Source organism: Varanus komodoensis, unplaced genomic scaffold (assembly GCF_004798865.1).
Source record: "Varanus komodoensis strain SLA01 unplaced genomic scaffold, ASM479886v1 scaffold15, whole genome shotgun sequence".
Lineage (NCBI taxonomy): Eukaryota > Metazoa > Chordata > Lepidosauria > Squamata > Varanidae > Varanus > Varanus komodoensis.
In genome coordinates this window covers 17,685,529-17,699,755 of record NW_025335440.1, presented here as the reverse complement: position 1 = coordinate 17,699,755, position 14,227 = coordinate 17,685,529, and the positions used below count along the sequence as shown (strand labels likewise).

Sequence of the window (14,227 nt, the reverse complement as noted above, 5' to 3'; positions counted from 1 at the left end):
ATGAGAGAGAGAAAAGTAGCAGTCAAGCAATTGTCTATCATGCCTGAATTCAGCTGAAGCTAAAGATGTCCCTGACACTTGCTACCAGCTACTACTTCTGCAGCCATCAGAGAAGGAAGAAACATCAGCTCTTTGCAGTGAGTTCTATCTTTGCCACTGAGTGTCTAGAGCCCGACTCTGCTTTTTTCCTTCGCGCTCCCAATCACTTCTCATTTTGTACTTGGTCTTTTGGATAGTAAGGCTGCAGTTGAGGCTGGAAAACTTCTGTTTGAGCTGCTCTGGGAATCCTGGATGAAGAGTGGAATAAACATAGAGGCAAAAGGAGAAGGGGATGGCAGAGGTTGAGATGGCTGGATGGGGCCACTGGAAATGTGGGTGTGGGGTTGGGTGAACTCTGGAGGATGGTGGAGGACAGGAATGCTGGAAAGTTGTCCATGGGGTCATGAAGAGTTGGGCATGACTTTGCGACTCAACAACAATATGGTTAGAATGAATTTATAAATGAATGAATAAATGAAAGAATTAAGTGAGCTAATGCTAACTTTGGGCTGGTAAAGAAATAAACAAGACATGTAAAGGAGAAGATAAATTCACATCTACATGCATTTGTCTCCAGAATATGCAATTTTCTACACATTTCCCTCAAAGTGCACATTTTTGTTATGCGTTTCTTGAAGCAGGAACTGCATCCCAGCAATCAGAGAGGGACACAATCTTAAGAAAAATGGTATCTCAGTCTCTGCATTAGACCAATCAATGGACATTAGGTCAGTTGGCTTACCAATGCAGCCCGTATGAAATTCTGGAGGTTCCCTACAGGTAACCACTTCAGAAGAGAAACTTCAGCTGTCCCTTCCTTTCTATATTTTTCCCTAGTCTTCTCAGAAGAAACCAGAGCTCAATTCCCAGCCCTCTCTATTACTTGTTGATGGCTCAAAATGCATCACAGGATAGTGGTTACTTCACACCATGCTGAGTGTAGTAGTGAGACTGCCTGTCTAAAGCCAGTTGCTTGAGTATTGCTTTCACTGCAATTGTCTTAATGAGTTTATTCATTTATTGTGGCGAGTGGCATTTTATTGCCTCCACTAAAATCACATCGCTCTCTAATGGGCCTACAAAGATCTTTGCCATCACGAGGGCTCCACTGCTCAGCTCCACTGCTCATGTAATGGTTTCTGGCAGCTCCAGACTTCATCGGTAAATAGGCACTCCAAGTAAGTTCTAAGTCCCAAACAGTCCTGAAGCCAAGCAAAATACTACAGGCTGTAAAAAGCCAAATCCAAACAAAATTATATAGCCGGAGTTTGGGTTTGCAATGGAACGCCTTGCCCAGTCCTATCAGGGGAACTCTCTGGTTCCAAACCCACAGATGCCTACCACTTACTGTTTCTATTCTATACCAGCCTACTATTTTCTGCTTCACTGCTCAAGAGAAGTTGCTATACAATTTATTTTTCAGTCTGTATTTACTGTCCTCCAATCACAGTTGCTGTACGTCGGATCCATTTGGAGTTCCACTGAACAGCTCTAAGGGGACGTGCCCCCCTTCCCATTTTGTCAATCCAGCATGACTCCTCAGCAAAGGCGATGCTAGTAATGGAGTGATAGTTTCTGAAGCACAGGAGCTCCCTGTCATGCTTGCTGGGGCCGAACCCCCAGGGAGGGTCCAAAGTTCCAGGCAGCCAGCTTGATCCACAGTGATGAACCGTTGCCAACAGTTCTCTTCTCTACCTCAAGCAGGGCTTTTGCAAAGCTTAATGGCCCGTTCAAAAGTCAGCCTCCCAAAGTACTTTGCGCAATGATGGGGAACAATATGCTGTTAATGGGAGATTCGATTCCGCCAGCTTCTGTGAGGTTTGCAGGGAACAGGAAAGTCTGTGCGTGGTGGCGGGAGATCACATGCTGGGCCCTGCTAATAAAAAGGCACTGGCATTGCATCCAGTGAGCCCTGGTTCCACTTCACCTGTGCCCAGCGATGCATTGATCTCTTCACTCCAGGTTGCAGCCTGAACATTTCTGGAGCTTCCCAGGACCCTTTTTAGATGGGTGGGGGGCTCCTTTAAAGTTTAGACTAAAACCCAAAATGGATACATCACTCCACTGGCATTGTCTTCATACCAGTATGGTATCTTTGAACTGATATCTTTTGTTTCATGATTATTTTGAAATAATCTACATAGAAATCAACGGATCTGATCTCATGTGAGTAGCAGTGGTTTTCCAGGGTTTTCTCCATCCTGCCTGGGATTGAATGGGGGAGTATTTACCTGCAAGCAGACTCTTAGTTACTGGGCTGCAGCTATGCACTAAACTCCTCTCAAGCTGAATAGCCGGCAACTCTCGGCCCACAATCAGTAGAAGCAAGTGCAGATCCACTCACGGCTTGTAATGGGGCAGTAGCACTGGACCAAGGGACACAGTCCCAGGAGGCATTTCTGTAGCAAAGGCCTGACAGAAAGGATTATGTATTCGTGCCAGGGAAAGCTCCCCGCAGCCCTAGGACAGCATGTGCCCCTTGGCCTTCTTTCACACAGACCTTCGCCAAATGTCAATGGCCTTCTACCTGTATTCAGTCCAAAACTGATTTGTCCCACTGGCTATTGCGTGGGAAGGAAGCAGGGAAGAGACACGGGCTGAGAAAAGAGAGAGAAAGAGTGGTGGAAATGAAAAGTAGCCACCTATGTTTGGCTCGGCTTTCAGGAAGTGAAAAGAAGAGGCAGCTCATGGTATGGGGTGCTTAAAGGGCTATGATCAAATCCTTGCCGTGCCAGTGGGACACAAGAAGCACTACAGAGAATGCTTGCTCTGTATTTCAGGGTTTTACAGCAGCCATCACCGTTTTGGAATAATTGAAAAAAATATCTTCTGTTTAGGCTGCTGCAGCCAGCCCAGCCCCAGTGGATGCAGGGCTCACATGCTCCGTGCGTGGATTCTTGGCAGTGCTGGCACCTCGTCTGGGGGGCACTGGGAGCAAGAGGCCCTCAGGCAGCCCCTACCCTTTGGCGGCACCACTTTCTGGCCACCAGAGTCAGTGCTATTAATTCATTCCCCTGCCCCAACCTCTGGGCCCAAGATGCATAGCCTTCCAAAGAGAGCATGAAAGTTGAAGTGTGTGTTGTCGCTGCCCTCTCAGCACTGCTTGGATGCGCAAAGAAGGTGGGGAAGAAATGGCAGCCAAGGAGAAGGAGAAGCGCTGGATCCAGGGGCCTTCGGAGACCCACTCGGCTCTGGAAGGTTTCAGCAATTCCTGGCACCGGCCTAGTGGGTGGCTTAGATTCAGTTGGCCACAAAAATGGTGCAGCTGGAAAGATTCCTCCTCTCCCCTCAAAAAATCCCAGATTGCAGTCTTCTCTGTGGATGAAGCTGTTAAATTTGCACATCGTTAGGTCTACTTCTCCCCCACCTCCCCCAGGAAAGAGGCTATTTATAGATGCCAGTCAGGTCAGAGCAGGTCTATCTAAGGGGTGCCGTTAGCTGAGCAGCCAATATGTGGGCTCTGCAGGTTTCTAGACTGCAAGTGCCGCATCGACTGGGACCCAGATGACCTTCCTACTGCTTGTCACTCTGGTGACAGAAGCTTGGCAGCTGAATTTTCTCACTCGAAGAAAAAGACATTGTTCAAGCACAAACAGGGGCTCCCAGTTCTCACCCTGCCAAATTCCTCCTCTGGGTGACAGGGAATCGCATCAGTTTGGGGAAAATGAGTCAGATTCCATGGGGCAGATTGCAAAAGGAAAAGAGCGGGCGAGCTAATGCTGGTGACTGCATGCCGATGCTGCTGTTGAGAGGAATTCCAGCTAGCAGTAAGGCAGTAGCCAGGACGGGATTAAATATTATGCTATCTATGCTACAGAATGCAGCCTTCAGCTAAGCTGGAGCCCTGGAGTGACTAAATGGTCTAGGCCACATTAAATGAAGTTACTCTAATGCTGAATTTAACGAATGCATACATTTTTAAGGGAGGAGAAATTTAATTTTGGTTGAAACTCATATGTGGATACGAATGTAGAAATATAGAATCCCACAGGTCTCTTTATGTAACTTAGTTTCCAAGGATTGTAATGTAGGCATTGGGTTTGATGTTTGCTGTTATATAAGGATTTTTAAGCTGATTTGTTGTACCTGCTGATTCAGGAGGGCCTGGGTGGTGTGGTGTGTTGGAAAAGGGGAGATCCGGGTTCTAGCCGTGCTGCTCACTGGTGGGTGAGTCACTCTCTCTCACCTAACCTACCTGTCAGGTTTGTTGTGAGGTGCAAATGGAGCTATGGGAGGCATCTTGGGTTCCTCACAAGAGGAAAAGGTGGGATTCAAATGCAATGTAATTATAATTAATAATGGCTTTATATGCTTTTTATAAAGTCATGTACTTTCAAAGATTTAGGATTTCTGTGCTTCGTATAATGTCTAGCGTGGCTATTCACAAAAGAACTGATGGACATACTCAAAAAGGGCACAGTGAGAGGGCTTCACTCCAGATACAATCGTGCTGCATTGACGGTGGATGGATGAGGGGAGGGACAAAAAAAGAGCTTCGGAGGAATGACCAGGCAGGACCAAAGAGCAACTTAAGTCCAAAGAGTGATCCAAAGAACAGGAGTGAGAAAAAAAGCCAAATGTCAGGACCAAAAGGACAATCTAGGAAGCCAGAAGCTTCCCTTCCACACACCTTTTTCCAGACATTTTTGGAACAAAACAAAGCAAAATCAAAACCCCGCCTAGCCCAGTGTTTCCCTGTATTTGTCCTACCCATCCGAATCCAACTTTTTCCATCCCTGTGCTGGATTCTACAGTGCCTGCCCCCATTTCTCAAGAAGAACTGCAACTCATACCTTTCCTGAAGTTGGTACAGTCTTTTCTCTGCAACCCAGGATTTCGCCTGTCCCACCCTGGCTGCAGTGGTCCAGCACGGCTTAGGAAATGCCAGGAGCTCCATCACAAGTGGCCCTTGTCCCAGGATGGCTGGATTAATTAATACAATAAAACGAATCCTACTTCTTGAATTGTTTGAAGGCTTAAAATGCTGACCTGGAAGAACATGGAGCTGTGTCTAATATTCCCCAGCATTGTCCTGCTTTCATCTCTCTTCCCTTCCTTCATTGTTTCCTCTGCATTTAATTTTAGAGTACCATAAAGACCACACACATTTATGGAAATCTCATTATCAGAAGCTGAACTCGGATTTCTGCTGGGTCAGTTGTATTGATGGAAAGGGATTCCCTTCCCCACTTCAGATCCTCTACAAGTGCTGCACAGACAGACAGTCATCTTTGGGGTGACCTTTGGTGACTGGGGAGGAGGGAAATGGGGGGATTCCCCAAACTGGGCAGAGATACTCTTACAGAAGACCAACACTTGATCCATCAATACCATCTGATGATGAAGATGATGATGATAATCTAATCATCAATTATCATACATCTTAACGAGAACCAGTGTGTTATGGTGAGAGTGTAGGGCTGGGGACCTGTGAGTTCTGGGTTCAAGTCCCCATCTGAAACTTATTGGGTGACTTTGGGCCAATCATTGTCTTTCAGCCCAACCTACCTCACAGGGTTGTTGTTGGGAGGTCAGGTAAGTTGCTCTGGGTTCTTCATCAGATAAAAAAGGCAAGCTAAAAATGCAATATATAATGATAACGATGTGTTAAAACAGTTTTTTCTTTTTAAATGGCATGTTTAGTCTACATATATGTAGGGCTACTGTTCAAGAAACAGCTCTTGGGAATATGCCATTGAAAGCACATTGGCTCTAGCTGGTCACACAGTAACCAGGTGCCAACTTTACTTACAGCAGTGAATAAACAAGGCTCTATGGTGTCTTAATGGACTGTTGCGAAGTATTTACAGGAAAAAAATATCAGTGGCCTGGTCTGGATTTCAATCAATGCTCTTCACACTGGGAAATGTTCAAAAGATCTTTTCCCCTCTTCCCTTCTGTTTCCAGACCTCACACAGAGTGATTACATGAGTGAGACACACGAATCCATTGTCTTTGCCACAACTGTCCAAGGGAAAGGCGTAACCTTCTTCTTCACTCCAGTAAGTGCACACTCCACCCCCCCCCCCGCACCTTTTAAAAGAAAACCCTTCTAATGTATTGATATTGATATTTGTGGATGCTGCTGAAAAACTGAACACTGACTTTTCAATTTTCAGGTCAGACCGGTTTCTTGTACTACATGCAGCTTTAGCAAGGAAATGTATGTTGTGGATGATGGAATTTGTATAGAGACAAATTCATACAATCAGCAATAGCAACAATTACACACACACACATACATTAGGTAGAAATCTACAAACAACTCATGGATTAATCAACTATAGCTTTAAGTTGGTGAATCAGTAAATTACAAACACCCTTGCTTATTTTGCAGGTTGTTTTAATCATTTTCACTGCTTTTTTGTTTTGTTTTGTTACCATAATAGAACATATCCTTTCCTTCTAACATGAGTAATATTTTTTTGTTAAATTAAAAGTTATGTAAAAATTCTCACCAATATTTTGCAAAAAAAGTCCCCATATCAATATTTAGGTGTATCTATAAATATATAATAATCTAACCAACTGATATTAGGGGCTTTAATAAAAATGCTGGATTGCAGCCATACCTTTGGAGAGAAGAAAAACATCACCATAGTTTTGCATTTATACCCTGCCTTTTTTCCTCTTGTGAGTCAGGCTATGAGTCCATGATTGGCCCAAAGTCCCAGTGAGCTTCATGCCCAATCCCAAGCAGGGACTTGAACCCAGATCTGCCTGGTCCAACACTCTGACCATGGCACTACAGTAGATCTCATTGCTCCTGATATGCATGAATATGTTGGAGAATATCTTATGATTTTTATATCAATGCTATAGAGTCCCATACTATGCATGTTTTCTCAGAAGTAAGCATCACTGAGTGTGGTTGAAGCCCAAGAAAATGTTTATAGGACTACAGTCCTAGTTATGGGCCACTAAATCAGATAGAATTCTCCATCCCAGCCCTTTAGGGTCTCTTCAGCTAGACTGCAGTGGTGTGACCCCATAAAATTTATTCTAAGTATGGATGGGTTTCTCTTTTGCCTACCATGAGCAAAGAATGTCCCAAATGCTTCTAATAATGAGAGATCAAAATGCCAGAAGGCTTCAGAGTTGGCTTAATCACTGGTGTGCCTGTGTATGTTGCTACCGCTGTCCCTGAACTAGCCTCTACAGTCACACCCTGCAGGATTATGCTTTGCGCAGCCCTGACCTGTAAAAGTCTGATCTGAGAAGTTCCCTCACTGGCTGCTGGGTCCTTGGAGAGGGGCTGATATTTTTACATTCCAAACTTGGCAACCTTCACTCACAGAATCTGTAGCTCAGCTTGGGCACATCCTGGCTGAAAGTCAGCGCTGTTAATTTGTGAGGGAGAGGGAGCAAAAGAAGAACTCTAGACTGTGGTGGGTTAAAACAAGCAGTTGATTTTCTCCCACTTGCACTGTATTTGCAGGTTTTTAACACATGCTTCTGAAAGATCTTGCCATTGCTGCAATCAGGCTCACTGTCAATACTGCTCATTACTTCATAAGCTGCTGGTTAAGATACAGACTTCCAAACAATGTCTGAAACATGCCATCTTGCCTTCACTTTTTGTGAGTTCTTTCTCCCCTCACCCACCTTCCTCCTCCTCCGCCTCCTTCTTCATCATCAATCTTATATACTATCCCTAAATTCTGGACATCACAAATTACAGAACAAAAATATCTGGGCTGACTGAAAGATATAAAGCACAAGCTGAAAATAGTGCAAGAAATATTGTTCATTGTTGTTTTCAGTCTGCTCAGTTCCCACAGAACTCTTGGCAAATCTCTCCTAGATCGTATATTTAAAACTGATTGCTGTCCTTTTGGTTATAAAATAAAAAAACTCCTAAAGATATGTGTTCTTTGCCAATGATAATGATGTATTTTCAGACTTATCCAAGCATATATCCATCATGCTGGTTACCTGGGCTGCTGAAGAAAGATCCTCAGTCGAATTCTCACTGCACTTCCCAGGGGTCAAGTCTCTTTCCCCTTGAAACTAAATCCAAAGAGTAATGAAGCAAACACAAGTACCACAAACCATTTACCTCAGTAAGGGTGGCTCCATGTGGCCATTTCAGGACATTTCCCATTTGTTCACTTGCATTAGATTTCCACATTAATCTGTGATGTTAAAATAATAATATCCCTATTTTATTTTTCACAATCAACACTGCATGCAAATGGTGGCCGGACAGAGACTAGAAGGCAGAAGGATAATATAGAGGCCTAGCTCTGACCTTGGAAAATTGCTCTGGGGTAGAGCTTTTGCTGTACAGCTCATCATTTCTGTCCATTCTAAATGCATTCCAACCATCAAAATCATACCAGGACACTTCATTTTTCTAACCCTAACCCTACCGTGGTGCACACCCCAACCCTAATATATGGGTAAAATTCCATTGAAAGTGGGAGGATTTTGAAAAAGCGTTCCTTGAGTAACTTTTTCTGCACAGCTCATCATTTCTGCCCATTCTAAACACATGCCAGCCATCAAAATCATATCAGGACACCACATTTTTCTAACCCTAACCCTACCCTGGTAAATACCCCAACCCTAATATAGGGGTAAAGTTCCATTGAAAATGGGAGAATTTTGAAAACGCCTTTCCTGAGTAGCTTTTTCTGCACAGTTCATCATTTCTGCCTATTGTAAACATATTTGAACCATCAGTATCATGCCAGGACACCTCTTTTTTCTAACCCTCACCCATTGATGATGAACCTTTTAGATACCAGGTGCCCAATCTGCACTATGGACACCTCCAGAGGCAGGGAGTTCCACAGTAAAGGGGCCAGCACACTGAAGACCCTTCACTGAGTGGGCTTCAAGTGGGTCATAGATCCCTTGTGGAGCTAGCATGGACTCAGGGCCCAAACATGCTGGTAAAGGGGAAGCCCTTCTTGCAAAGATCCTGGTCCCAAGTTGTTTAGGGATCTGCACACTAGTTCTAGAACTTTAAGTCTGGCCTGGTACCGAATAGGCAGTCAGTGCAGTTCTCTCAACCAAGGCAGCTCCTGACAGTTTCCAAGCTGCACAGGCATGTGCCAGCACCAGATACCCATCATTCACGTGCAGACCCACCGAAACTCGTGCCAGGACCTGCTCTTACACAAAAAAGAGGTACAAAGTGCCAAGTGAGCAAGAAACAACCAGTTGCAGGTGGTGGAATGTACGCTTCAAACCTCTGTAGCGAATAACATTATCCTCCCACCTTGCCATGATATTTCATATCTTTTCTCCAGGCAAAAAAACCTGCATGATGACCTTGTATGAGCCAGTCTGGGAATAATCTTGGCTCTCTGAAAATTGTCTTGCTTGAAAGATACGACGTAGGCTAGTATGGTCTATTTGGATTGGCAGTGGCTGCCTGGCCGAGGCCTCTCCTCGCATCTGCTGCCTGACCCTTTCAGCTGAAGATGCCAGATATGGAGGCTGTGGCCTCCGTGCATTGCAAGCATTACCCTGGGCCACAGTCCTTCCCCAGCCACGCTTTCCTTCTTTGAGATATTTCCCTCCCTCTTTGCAGCGTTTTCCTTTTCTCCTGCAAAAGCAGCATCACTGAAATTTGCAAGAAGTTCCAATTAAATCTGGTATGCAGCCTTGTGTCGGCAGACTAACTGGGCTTATAAGGCTTAACCGCTTATTGCTGCTCAACTCAGGCTTGGCTATGATGGATGGCATATTTTAAAAATGATATTTTTGTAAGTTTCCTGACCATCTCTGCCTGCCACCCCCGCCTATGAGCCTGGTTGCACTCCCCAGTAACAAAGCTGAGAAATGTTCTTCTGTGGTTGAACTTTCTGTTTCTTATAGGAATGTCTTGCATTTAATAAGCTTGGTCAGAGAGATCTGTTTTTGTCCACTAGAACAGATTGGCAACCCCAAGCATGTCCATCGTAAGTGCTGCATGCAACATATAATTTAACAGCAGTGGTTCAGGGGCAGAAGCCAAGTCCTTGAGGCTGGGTGGGTAACACGATCTATTTTGTTAACCAAATAGCTCTTAAAATACTTCTAATTTTTGAAGAAACTATCAATCTCAACATTCTTGGCTATGTGTTGCTGCAATGCTGAAATGGCCTGTTCATCTTTAAAGGGGCACATCCAAGAGGATTTCATAAGCTCCAACTTTGCCTGGTAAATCACTGTTGCCCCCTCCACATACATATGGCCAAATGCTCTTAGTAGTGCTGTAGGAAGACGCTGCAGCGTGCTAGACCCAAGTATCCTCCACCATGCTGAGAAAGAAATCTGCAAGAACCAGGCCTAGTTCAAACTAGGCACCCAACTTCTTCAAGAACGGCAAAGGAGGTCTGCCAAGAAATGCACCGTGCTAGTTACAGCTAACTAATAAGCGTAGGCCTAACGCTGTCCTGAGTCTCTCTCTATCCTTCAGCCACACCTTCCAGTGTGGTGGGGTGCTCTCCTAATCCACAGCCCTCCAGTCCCACAGCTCAAGCCATGTGGCTGGTGAGTCACGAGGAACCTTCTTTCATTTCTTGGCTCCTCTGGAAGCTCAGCACTCACTCATTCCTGTCTGCCCCACCAGCCCAAGCTGTAATCATCCTAGCCTAACCAACAGCACCACCACTTGCTACAAAGCAAATATTCCTCGTGATTCAGTGCAAAGCAGGTGAAAGTGCCAAAGGCCCTGCCCAGCTGGGGTGTTCTGGTGCTGGTGGGGAATTCCTGTCTGACCCCGGAAGGAGGGATCAGCCTGAATCTTGGCTAGCGCGGGAAGATGAGTGCTGGTGCAATAGGAAGCATGGCAGGTCTGGGGCTGGGTGACTTACCCAGCTTCTAGCCCACAACCCTGATACTGACAGTGGGGTGTGAGGAGAATCTGCACTTTGTAGCAGTGTCCTCTTCTCCAGGCAGGTGTAAATGGCAACCCGTTGTAACCACAGGAGTAAGACATGACGAACTTAGGTTCTAAGGTGCTGGGTGCTGGTTATGACCTATAAAGCCCTAAACGGTTTGGGTCCTGGATACCTGAAGTAGTGCCTTCTTCCCCATACGCCCTCCTGCCCCTTGGGATCTGAGGTGGAGGTCCTTCTTTGGGAGCCCACATTGAAGGAGATTAGGAGGGTGGGTGGCTACCCGGAGGAGGGCCTTCCCTGTGGTGGCACCCTGATTGTGGAATACACTCCCCAGAGAGGTTTGCCTGGCGCCAACACTTTTTTCTTTTCGGTGCCAGGTGAAAACCTTTTTATTTTCCTGTTATTTTAAGGTTTAATTGGTTTAATTGTGATTTTATTGTGAACTGCTGATGCTGTGCCATTTTTTTATATGCTTGTTGTAAGCCATCCGAAGATGCTAGTAATGGGACAGTCTTTAAAAGCTTTAAATAAATAAATATTGATTCCAATGGATATACTCTAAGTTTGACAAAAGCTACAATTAACCCAGTGATAATGCAATCATATTCATGTTTATTCAGATGACTCATCATTGTGTTCAGTGGGGCTTACTCCCTAGTAAGCATGCTTAGGGTTGCAGCCTTAAATACCCTCTTCCCTTTTCTCTATGGTTTGATTATTTGGGCATGCTCAAAAGTTTTAAACAAGGAATCTTGGATGACCATCAATTTGATTTTGTAACTTGAAAGAGATCAAGAGGGTGGCTACCCGGAGGAGGGCCTTCTCTGTGGTGGTGCCCTGATTGTGGAACACGCTCCCCAGAGAAGTTCACCTGGCACCAATGCTCCTTTCCTTTTGATGTCAGGTGAAAACCTTTTTATTCTCCCGGTATTTTAATTGTTAACCTGTTTTATTTAGTGATTTTATATTTTAACGTCGGATGCTGTGCAACTGTTACTCTATTTCTATTTTTATTTTATCATATTATTCTGTTGTAAACCGTCCCGAGACGTCTGTGATGGGATGGTATAGAAAAGTTTTAAATAAATTGCAGGCAGTGGGTGGGGAACAGAATGCTGGGCCAGATGAACCTGGGCCTGATCCATATGGCTCCTCCACTCTTCTTAAGCTACCAGGACTAGGCTGGGTGGATAATATAGCACTTTTTGTCCTGTAGAAAGGAAACTGGGATGTGAACTTGGTTCAGAGCTACCTGCAAAAGAGAAACATTTAATCGTACACTGAATGGGTTCCAATGATACACCTAGCGGCGAAGACACTGGGGGTGGAGGGTGGGGAAGCTCCACACAGCTGCTAGTGCTTCTCTTCAGAGAAGGGAAGCTGCGAATCAGCTTCTCTTTGCTCTTCAAAAATAAACTAAACAGTCCGCTGCAAATTTATAATGGGAGGGACAGCTAGCTCCTCTCTGAGCTTTAAAGGCAGAAGGAAAATCTCTCCTTTGTCTGTTGATTAATGCTGGGCTACTTCCAAAGTCTTGGCCTTGCCAGTGAGTTAAGCCGGAGGAGAGAAATTATAGCTGGAAAATCATTATGTGACAGTGACACGATGTCTGTGTGCACGTCTTTCTGGGTGTTCTGCACACATCTGTATGATGTGCAAAAATATTTTTTAAAATAACACTGTAAATATTGCCAGATCAACCCTAGAGCTTCCCCACAGCTTTGGCAGAGCGATGGAGCCAGCTCCTGTATAGAGTATGGAATTTGAGGAATAATGTCATTTTTCCTTGCCATTAGCAAGACAAGTAACTATATTGCTTGGAAGTGTCTAAGATGCTTTACCCACCCAGCCCACCAAAGCCATTCCTGCTCATCAAAGCAATCTGGGAAGAATCTCAATCCTTTAGAAAAGCAAGATGCTCACTCAGATGTCTGCTTTGTGACCCGTTTACTAAAAACAGTTTGGAACCTGAAATGGGTTTGGAACAGGGGGCTGATGCCTGGATCCCTTCAGCTTGACCCTCCTCCCAGAGGGCCACTGAGAAAGTGGTACACAACGAGGGCAGTGGCAAACAGGCCCCACCTGTGTAGGAGCATGGAGAGTCCCACTGGCTTCAATTTGGATGCCAGGAAGTACTTCCTGACAGTTAGGACCCCCAGGGCATGGAATGGACTTCCATGGGAGATGCTTGAAGCCCCATCAGTGAGGGTGTCCAAGACAGGCTGGACTTGCCCAGCGGAGCTGGCTGGAGCCGGTGGTCAGACTAGATGGCCCAGGAGGTCCTTCTGACTCGCTATGTTTCTAGAGTGCAGGGTCTTTTCCGCCTGTTTTCAAAACATACCAGATTTAGGGAGCAGCCAATCAGTTGCAAATTAGCTCTTGCAGGCATTGTAGATTTGCCTCATACATATCCAAACTAACAGGCAGCCAGCTATCAGATGGTTACATTTTATTACTTTTCTTTAAAACAGTTTATTCTTTTCTACAACAAAAAGTTGCTAATTGATGTGTTTAGCAAAAGCAAACTCCCTGTTATTCTGTAACTATGAATGTGCCTTGAATTAAGTGGGTCTAAGTGTGAAGTTGGTTAGCCTGTGAGACAGTGACAGACCCAGGGAGATGACTGTCACCGGGTGAACTTTGTGGCCAAGAGCGGAACAGAACCCATATCCTCTGGATGTTGGTACAACACTATTCTCCTGCCATCACTATTGGCCCTGAACAGTTATTATGATGTGAAGCAGTGGTTTTCAACCACCGGTCGATGGACTAGCCACAGTCTGTAAGAGATTTCCTGCCGGTTTGTGGAGGGACCTCATCCTGTTCTCCGAGGACCAGTGTGGGGCTGGCTGTGCTCCACTACCCCTCCCTTGGCTAGCGTCACATTTCTGTGTGTGTGTGCGCGCGCTGCTGTGGGGTCCAGGGAGGGGAGAGATGGCTTGGTAGGAGACAGCTGGGAGCCATGCGGCACTGATTTCAAGATTTTGTTCTTTTGTTGTCATTTTTTGTTGCTCAGTTTCTGGTTGTTTTGGAGAATTTTCATTTTTGAAGGAATGTGTTTGGAAACGAATACACAGAATACTGTATTATGTCTATGGGGCTTTTTGTTTCTGCCTCAGTGGTCCCTGAGGTGGTTTTCCTGTTTTCACCGGTCCCCAGCTGTAGAAAGGTTGAAAACCACTGATGCAAATAATAGCACAACTCTTCAACCTTTGATGACCTTTCTGTATCATGGGGCAAATGGCCACCATGTGTGTACATTTGACCAAGATTTGGGAGCCCATGGCCTCTAAGACACTGTTGGATTCCAGGTGCTGACAGCCCCAGACCCATGTTGGTGGGTGATGGGAGTT

The 14,227-nt window shown here is 45.2% G+C and overlaps 1 long non-coding RNA gene across 5 annotated transcripts in view; it reads left to right on the top strand.

The window, feature by feature from the left end:
* The window catches only part of LOC123020924, an 88,480-nt gene that overhangs the window by 24,093 nt on the left and 50,160 nt on the right, over positions 1-14,227 (top strand). For 3 of the 5 annotated variants that reach the window (XR_006414221.1, XR_006414219.1, XR_006414222.1), the window contains exon 2: positions 5,947-6,041. This is a non-coding gene — a long non-coding RNA (uncharacterized LOC123020924). Of the gene's footprint in view, positions 1-5,946; positions 6,042-6,158; positions 6,393-7,477; positions 7,889-14,227 lie in introns of those variants that run through there. The other 2 variants (XR_006414220.1, XR_006414223.1) reach the window with 2 other exon arrangements.